Raw genomic sequence first — 10,122 nt, 5'->3', positions numbered from 1 at the left:
GTGTGAAACAATACTGTATATGTCACATTATTATTATTATTTTTATTATTATTATTATGATTATTATTATACAGTATTTATATAGTGCCAACAGTTTGCGCAGCTTGTTACAATATAAGGAAGACATTACTGTTACAATACAAATCAAGACAAGATGGCAAGGAGGGTCCTGTCCATGAGAATTTACAATCTATGGGAAAAGATGATATTTTAATTAATGAGGAATTGCTTTCTTGCTATCGCTCATACCTAAATTGATCACAAATCGCTACACGTATGGCCACCCTAAAGTCCCCCAAATCTTTTCTTTAGATTTTCTACTCACAAAGGTGTTGGCCATACATACCCTTTAACGTTCAACATGAAAGTTGAGATACAAAAGGGACACTTTTATAAAAATATAGATGTTACTATTTGTCATAATAGTAGCAGAAATTTCCCATTTCTTAAAAAAAAAATAAAAAACATATCTATGTATGAATAGGGAATAAAAACCACATTTTCTGTCATTTAAAGAGACAGCCGTGATTCTTTGTGGTTGTCAGGGATCGAAAACGAATGGTTTGATCTCCTCCTGAAAGGATATGGATGTCCTCTGGGGGGTCAGGAGGAAGCTCTTGGTAGATGCAAAGACGTGTATTTGTTATCAGTGTCACGGCTCTGTCTTAGTAAATGTTAAGAACCAGGTCTGGCCTGCAAAGCTTGAATACACTTCATTGTAATCATGCCGGTCATTAGTATTCTGTATAGTACACAGAATCATTTTCCATCTCATTTAGAAGACAGATTTTTACATATTTTTATAGCAAGTCTCTTAGATGAAGAGAGGAAATGAAACCTCGAAGAAAAAGTGTCATAGATGATTTGACAGCCTCTAAATCACAGCTCTGTGGGGCATTGATATAAAACATACTGCATCTGTGTTCCTTTCTTAAACGCCAACCGATCTAGCTGGAGAAAGCTGCATTTGGTCTGATAAGTACCCAAGAGAAAATGAGAAGATGTTTAATTATGTGATTGGATAATTGTTCCATTCTTTGGAGAAATCCCCAGTGTTTTTGTTTAAGCAAGTGGAAAAAAAAAAGTCCAATTATCCTAAGACGGTTGTACACAGTGCACCCATAATAGATAAGCTGTTTATACCAGGCTGTCCCCCTGTGGGTAGAATAGAACAATAAATGGGAATTAAACTACTGCTCACTGCTGTATAGAATAAACATGATTTGTCAGACGGATGTGTTCCCTGATGTCGTGACAAACAATCCCCAGATATTCTGGGCCCTTGGTAATAATAAGGGAATAATATCTCCTTAGTGGTTTGTAGGAGAGGGCATTGCATGGCAAATGATCAACTCTTATTTATTTCTTGTATTTAAGTAGCACTGATTTAATATGTCATTTCAAGGACGATTCCATCCCATAATAATAATTTTGTTAATGGTGTAGAGCGGTGGGAGGAGTGAGCCCCTGACTTCAAATATGTCTTAGGTGCTCAGATAGTGAGATATCCTTGCTATTATTCCTGACCACCTTGGTATTATGCAGTCGCTGACCACCTTTTTGTGTTCCATTTATTTGACATTGTTTGTCATTTAAAGACAAAGTAGCTAAAAATAAAAATGCAGCTTCCACTCCCTGATCTCCGGCATAGCAGCGTTGTCATCCTAGGATGCTTGCTCCTGATTCATACTAGTGCACTTTATACCACGTGTATTATGCAGACTTTCACGCATGCTTGCTGCCATTTAATCTAAATTCTGGATAGGCACAGCGCTGACTAGTCTTGAGCAGTACTCTCTGACCTGTGATACTCATTCTATCCCTGTTAGCAACCCAGCTTCCCTCTTAAGTAGTTCTTTCTTCCATCTGTGGCTGATTCTAGCCTCTACCGCTGGCTACACACCAGCCTATTGAAGGTGCACCTCGTTCACTACCTGTTGTTGACTTTGACCTGTACCCTGGACAAAGCACCTACCTGTCCTTGCCTGTACCATAACAGCCTGCTTATTGCTGACCCCAGCTTCTTCCCTGACTACTTGTCTGCCTGCCGCTTTAGTTCTCTACTGCCTGCCTTTAGCTGACCTGGCTGGTTCCTAATTTCACATATCTACCAGAGCTAGCATTACCCTGTCAACAGCTGCCACCTATACCCGCATGCTCAAATTCCAGCAAGTTTATTCATAGGCATTTGTCCCACTTAATGCCCCTTGTGCCTCCTTTCACATCAAATAGAGACCATGGGCTGTAGGTGCAAAAGGGGTTGTTGGATATGTAGTCCAGCAAAAACTAGCTATGTCATCTCTAACTAGCTATGGACATGCACAGCTAGCATGTGGGTACATATATAGGAAACTGATGCCAGGTTCCAAAGGCCAAAAAGATAATTTTACAAATTATTAGGGATACACGGATACTGATACCGGTATTGGTATCGGTGCCGATACTTGGCATTGTCATGAGTACTCGAGCAAAAGTATCGGTACTCGTACTCGGTCTTGAAAAAAATGGTATTGGTGGATCCCTACAAATTATTTAAAAAAATCTTAATGCTCTAATGTCTTAGTGACAATGCTTAACATTAAGAATCCCTTTTTGCACTAGTTTGCACCTGAGCACTGTGTTACCTGTCACTCAGAACAATGTTTTTGGGCGGAATCACCTGTTTTTGGTCCCATAGACTTCAATAGAAAAAACCCTTAAAAACCACACGTTACATTCTTTGCGTGAGTTTATATCAAACAACCATCTCCATTTCCTAAAACCTAAGTTTACAATGGCTAAAACAAACATGCTCAAGCCTAAAAATGCCTGAAAAAGAAATATGCTTAAACATTGCTTGAAAACACTTGTGCTCAAGTGTGAGTAGGGGCTTAAAGGCCAACTCCAGCCAAAACGTTTATTTCAATTTCGATATAGCTGTGAAAGCTTAAAGCCCCTTTTTTTATTGCTGTTTGTATCAATCTTAGGGACAGGAATAGGAAGTGATGAGAAATCTAGCATACAGAAAATACAAAAACACATTGTTAGAGTGAGGAAGGACTGGAACTTCTGCCAATGTTTTTCTTGCTGTCCACGTCTTCCTGTCCCACTCATTTCTTTTAGGTCTGTTAAAGAGAGGAAGTGACTGAAAATTTCCAAAGGGGTCACAGATAGAAATATAAACCTGACGGAGATTCTAACTCCCAACTCTATTTAAAACAAAAAAAAATTGGAGTTAGGCCGTAATGATTAATTAATGGAGCATTCCATAATGGTCCATTATTCATTATAATGCTCCAGAACTGAGCCATGTGCTGCATTGCTGCAGCCTGCGGACTCCTAAGCATCATTCTCTGGCAAGCCTAAGTGGAATAGCTGTCACTCATCCTCATCATTGACATGGCTGGGTGTAAAGCGGCAGCAGCGGCCCTCTGTACTTCCACACACTATGCACTGTGTGATGGCCTCGCTGGAAATCTGCCACCTCGCTGTTGGAAGAAGAATCTTGTTTATCTAACGAAAATCTCTTCACAGTCTGGGTGGCTGTAGAATCCGCTCCCCCCAATTAAAAAAAAAACAACACCTGCAGTCACGGACAAACAGAACATTCTGACTTTGGCAGGCCGAGAATGGAAAATAAAACCCACCCAAGAGATGAAAAATGGTTTTGAAGCTTAGCTGTGACCATAAAAATCCATTCAAAATCACTGCTCAGCAGACCTTCCATCCTTCCCTGCGCTGCTTCTTTTACTGCGAAAAGCACTTAAACCGAACCTTAGAAATGTTTCTCTGTAAACACTCAGGGAAGATGTGTTGAAAATTTCCAGCCTTTGCACGACAGTCCAGGAGAGCCTTGACTTGGGATTAAATATACTTCCTCCTCAGTATACTACAAAAAAGATTTCCCTTATATTTCTGGGACCACAGATGTAATTTTTAGCTTTGATTTAAAGTAAACGGGCAACTCAAAATTGTAATAGTGAGCCCCCCAGGAGGTGTTTTCCATAATGTGCTAGTATGCACAGGATATCTGTACATTATGGCAGATTTACCTTGCAGGCGATCCCATCCAGCGCTGCAATCTCGGCACTTCCATCCATTGCCAAAGCTTTCATCTTCTCCCGGTCTTCCTGGGTTCAGCACCATCGGCCTCCTGAATAGTCAGGCCGGGATGATGTAACTCCAGCACATGCTCACAGCAGTTTTTTGCCAAGCCTGTGCAATGATTTGCGCATGCACGGCTCAGTGCGCACACAAGCGCTGATAGGCAGAAAAGTTTATACAGGTGAAACTCGAATAATTAGAATATCGTGCAAAAGTAATTGCAGTAAGTGCTGCAAAAGGGGCCCAAACCAAGTACTGAGTACATATGCATGCTTGTACTTTTCAGAGGTCCGATATTGTTCTATGTACAATCCTTGTTTTATTGATTGCATGTAATAATCTACTTTTTTGAGGTTGTGGATTTGAGGTTCTTGGGGTTTTCATGAGCTGTAAGCCATAATCATCACAATTATGACAAATCACGGCTTGAATTATCTTGCTTTGCATGTAATGAGTCTATCTCATATATTAGTTTCACCTTTTAAGTTGCATTAGGGAAATAAATGAACTTTGCACGATATTCTAATTATTTGAGTTTCACCTGTATATGACAGAAGAGACATCTAGAGTCTCCTCTGCCATACCTGTCAGCATTTTAAAAAAAACTACTTTACCTTTAGGCATTTGTATATCATAGGCCATGTTCAGATGGGTGGCAAGGGGTACATTAAAACAGGCGGTTGTACAGCCGCCCAACCTAAAAAATACAATAGTGGCGTTGAGCCCTGAATACATGCTGTGGCAAACTTTGAACAGAATGTTGCATTTGACATGCAGTGGAGTTTACTAAACACCACCTTTGCAATCAGGACAGTCCCAAAAATTAATCAGGCGGTTGCCTCAGGCTGCATTTCATTAGGGGGGTAGCAGGTGTAGGGAGGTGGCAGCCACAGTGTGCCAGGTTGTTAAGAGCTTCTAGCAACCTGTGAATCTCTGTCTTACCCAGCTGACTGACGTCATCAGTTGGCAGGGAGCTGAGTGGGACGCTCTGCCTGGCATCCCACCGAGCTCCTGGCAATCAGTGATACAGTTAGCTGGGCAGAACCAGACTGAGAGCCGCTGACACCATGGCTCTAATACAGTTGCCAGTCCGACTACACCCCTCCAGCACTATTAGCAGCACCATTTGGCCTTCTTCCGTTTTGCTCTACCACTGCCTCAGGCAGCATATAGGGTAGGGATGGCCCTGATTGCATTGAATGGGACTGACTACAACTGTGTATTGCAATTGAAAATCCCCATGGGGATAAAAAAAAAGGGCATTCAGGAGGCAGCAGTATTGCCTGAATGGGTAATATACTGTGTTTATGTACATTAAAATTAACTTGAGCATATTTATTATTGAAAATTTGGGTTTGATAAACAGTTGTGCTAATATCATGCAACACAAAAAAATTTACTCTACAGGGTCTCTGCTTTCTGGAAATATACAATTTTGGGGGGTTTAAGTAATCTTTAGGCCTAAAATGTGCATTTTAACATGTGCACAAAATAGAAAAATGGCTCTGGCAGCAAAGGGTTAAAGGGGCCGACAGCCAGGGCTACAGGTGCATTTTGCCATTCAAATTACTTCAAATGGAGCCTTTTAAAATGCAACATGACAAGTCTAAAGTTCAGGATATCATAACACACGGTAACACAACATATTGGACATATACTGAGTTGTTTCAGAAATGGAAAACATGCATATTTCCAAGAATAAATCTTTATAATATTGAATTGTCCTTGAAAATAAAAAAGAGCAACGTGTGTAGAAAAAATATGGAGAATAGGAGTGGACACCCAGAAGCTGTGAGTTTACAAGAGGATAGCCTGGACAGCTGCCTCCTCATACTAAGTGAGCAAATGAGTGAGAATAGATAGCCCTGATGAAGGATGGGAAGGACGATGTTCTATAATGTAAATACAGGCCGCTGTCTTTAGATTATTTGCACTCTCCCCCATGCTGCAAAATGGAATAGTCAAAATAAATGTCATTTAGTGATGAGTTGTAATGTGCCATGCAGGTCATTTCTAATCAGGTGAGGAATTCCTGATGGAAGACAGAAGCGTCATGTATGACCTTGAAAGACTGCGATGTCCTGGTACAAAGCCCCTGCCAGTGAAAAGTACATTTGGACCGACGCTTGACAGTGTCACTGCCCAGCATCTGTTCTCCGCTCCCCAAATAGACAAATATGCAAATTTACCATCAATGTGTGCATGTCATTTGCATTTAAAATGTCATGAGATGGGCTACTTGTTATGCAGCATGTTAACGCATGGCCAAATGGGTATGAAACCCAATAAATTATGACACATGGTCGCAGGGAACTGTAAATAACTAAAAAAGGAAATGGCAGACCATTTTATAGAAGAGGCATGGTTGTGGGAAAAGAAAAAAAAAAGAACATTAGATAAAATTCAAAGTGATAATCCGAATATGCGATTCAGGAGCACCAAATACTTGTGAAAAAATATTGAAATTGCGCAAATAATTTTTCCTTCATACTAATTTTTTCAAATTTCTTTGATAATTGTTTTTTTTTTTTTTTATAATGAAAATCAAGATAATCAAGCAGATCATGTTTTTCTCTTCTTTTGATGATTAGCCTACTTATATACAATCCCATGTTCCATACATGACCTTAAAGCAGAAATAAGGTAAAAATGAATAACCCAACAAAAAGAGCTTTTGCTGCAATATTCACCTTCAATCAAGAGATTTCTGCCACAGTACTTTTTTTTTTTTTACCCTAGATATCTTAAGTCTGATGACCAGCATCATTCAACTAATTTCCTCTGAGCCCAGGTTGTTTTGGACCCACCCCCAGCCTGTGATTGCACAGTGAAAGGAGAAGCAGCACAGTGATGAGCTTATCTCTCTGTCACTCTGATTTCTTTTCCTATCAGCATGCTTCTTGTCTTCACATGAAATGATTGCCTACTTGTACTGCTTCTTCCTCTCACACTCAAGACCTGCTGTACAGGGACTGCAAAAGGCTTATAACAGGTCAAAATCAGGTACTTACAATGCCTTAAAAAAAAATTAAAAAAATGTACAGGGTTATTCACTAATGAGTCGAAGGATCCAGCCATAGCTTCGGCTGATCCTTCGGCTCACTTCGGCCGCGTGAGCTCTTTGGTTTAGTCGAACCGAAGGGCTGCTGTACGGGCTATTCACTATAGCCCGTACAGCAGCCTAGGGCAGCCGAGCGGCTCAACCGAGCTGAACCCATATGCTTCGGCTCGGCTGAACCGCAGTGACAGGCAAAGCGTGGAGTAGGGTCGCCCAAAGCCGACCGATATCCACGCAAATGACAGCCCAGTTGTAATGACAGATCAGTTGTAATGACTTGGGGACGTTGATCTGTCATTAAACAATAACAACTGGGCACTGCAAGGGAAAGTTTTTGACATTCCTGAATTTCTTCTTTAAAGATTTATGAAAATTGCTTGCTTTTGTAGTTTTCATAATTCATCCAATAATTCAGTTGTTGGTCCGCTACATGTGGCAACCAATCAGAATCCCCTTCACTTTAGACTACAGACATTCCTCATTTACCAACTTACCTGTTTTGCGACCACTCGCACTTATGACCGACCTCCGACCTTGTGTTGTGTGGCAGCGGCAGTGTGACGTCTCGCCGGCGGAAGTGATGTACTCCGTTCTTCACTGCGGGGTCTCTGTAAGTATTTTGTTACCCGATGCACAGTACACTGTTCGGTACTGTACATCTGCAACACTATACAGTACTGTACTAATGCAGTACAGTACTGTATAGAGTTCCTCACTTAACGATCAATTCGTTTAACGACCTGATTGTAGGAACGGAACTCGGTCGTTAAGTGAGGAATACCTGTACTCAGTTTAAAAGTTCTTAATCTAATTTCTGATTGGTTATTTATGAGTTATTACCAGGCATCCCAACCTGAAAGACTTAATTACAGGGAGGTGCCCTTCTCATTTCAGGGAGGTACCCTGCCCCCCCACCCCACCACCATTCGCGGGGGGGGGGGGGGAGGGCAGCTCCCAGAAATGATGGCAGACAGCAGAGTAGCTAATGCCTCCCTTGCTATATGCTGGGTTATTTTTTTTGTATTCTGACACCGGCTGCCATCAGAGTAAAAAACAAAACAAACAAAAAACAGACAATATGGGAAGAAATAGCTAGATTGCTATTGGCTATTGCAAATTGGAACAGCCAATAGCAGCCTAGCTATTCATTTCCATGCTGTCTTTTTTTTTACTCTGATGGTGGTCGGCGGCCTCGATGTCAGAATAATAATAAAAAAGAAAAACAGACAGCAGGGAAAGGTTTACTCTCAGAGTAAACCTTTCCATGATAAAATGCTTCTCTCACGGGTGTCCGGGAGCCGCTATCTTAAAGCGGGAGACTCCCGGAACATCCAGGAGATTTGAGATGTCCGTATTACACGCCACTGTGCTTTCTACTGTTTTAGTAAGGAAGCCCATTGAAGTACAAATAAATACCACTAGAAAGGAATGCAATTATAAGTAGCTGAATGACAGCATGGATGTACATATGTAATTGGACATATATGTTCAACACCATGTTCAGTGTGTGGTCGGACTGCAATCTGAATTATTTCTCACATTCTTCTCCTTGTCTTTGATTTGTGCCGTACGCGTTGCACTGGGAGGTATACTCGTTGACTGGTTGATTTTTGTTAACACTAACAGATCATGAGCTGGAACCTCCCATGTCAGCCTCAGGAATCCACAGCTGGATTCCATTCCAGAACACCCAGGATTTCATGACACTGCAAAGATTAGACTGGAGTGGCCAGGAACCTGTAAGAGAAGACGTTTGAGATTTATTATGGACAAAGTATCAGGAGGCAGCTTGGCCTGGTCTGGATGATAAGGCCTCCATTAATCTTACACATCCTCACTTTACTAAATGCTGCCACAAAGCCATCCCTGTGATTTGTATACCTCTCATAAGAAGAAATCTGATCAAAGATTTAGGCTCGTACTCCCAGAAGAATGTTGTGTTGTCTGCTCTACATCCTGAGCTTGCAGACATTTTAAAAGTTCTTTTAGAAAAGTTATTTTTTTTCCAGCTATACATCCTTTAAAAATCAGCTCGATGCAAGATATAAGATTTAGTCAAGTCCTACCCTATAAAACCCTGGCGCCCAAGCTGTGGCCCTTTGGAAAAGTTGGCCAAACACTGGTAGAATTTCACATGAACGTTGATAAGAAAAATCTTGCCAGAACATTTGATAATACTATCAGAGACTTGAGGAATGATGTTCAAAATTTCATTTGATTCATAAAAGATTACTCTGATTATTAACCAGTTGACATCCGCGGTGTTAAACCCCCTTCCCATCCAGGCCATTTTTCAGTATTCAGCGCTGCGGTACTTTGACTGACATTTATTCCGTCATGCAGCGCTGTACTGAAATTAATTTTATACCCTTTTTTGGGGACAGATAGAGCTTTCTTTTGGTGGTATTTATTCACCACTGGGGTTTTTATTTTTTTACTATATTAAGGAAAAATTACCGATTTAAAAAAAAAAAAACAGTTTCCCCTATATTAAATGATAAAACATTTATTATTACCCAATTTTTTGGTAAAATATAAAAGATGGGGTCACGTCGGGTAAAAAGACACCAAACATGTCAAGCCTTAAAATTGCGTGCGCGCGCGAAACCTCAAAAAACGATAATACCCAAAATTGGCCATAGGCGACGCTTTAAAAGCTGTTACCGCTCATCAGTTTAGTGTTATCAGTGATTAATGGCCCTAAAATGATTGCTCTCACTGCGACGTTCGCGGCGATATGTAACATGTGTAGCGCAATTGTAATTTTTGCGCGCTGGGGCACCGGACGCGTATTTACGTTTATAGGCGCGTAAACGTGGGGGTGGGGGAGTTAAACATTTTGGGGGGGTTTTTTCCCCTTTTTTTATATGTGGCTTTTATTTTATTTTATTTTTTTATGTGTTACTTTTCTTTTTTTTTATTTATATTTTTTTTTTTGCACTTATTGTTATTGCTATTATATAGGGGGATAACAACCCCCT

Source organism: Nanorana parkeri, unplaced genomic scaffold, assembly GCF_000935625.1.
Source record: "Nanorana parkeri isolate BGI_ZX_2015 unplaced genomic scaffold, ASM93562v1 scaffold20, whole genome shotgun sequence".
NCBI classification, from domain to species: domain Eukaryota; kingdom Metazoa; phylum Chordata; class Amphibia; order Anura; family Dicroglossidae; genus Nanorana; species Nanorana parkeri.
Note: the sequence above shows the minus strand (reverse complement) of the source record.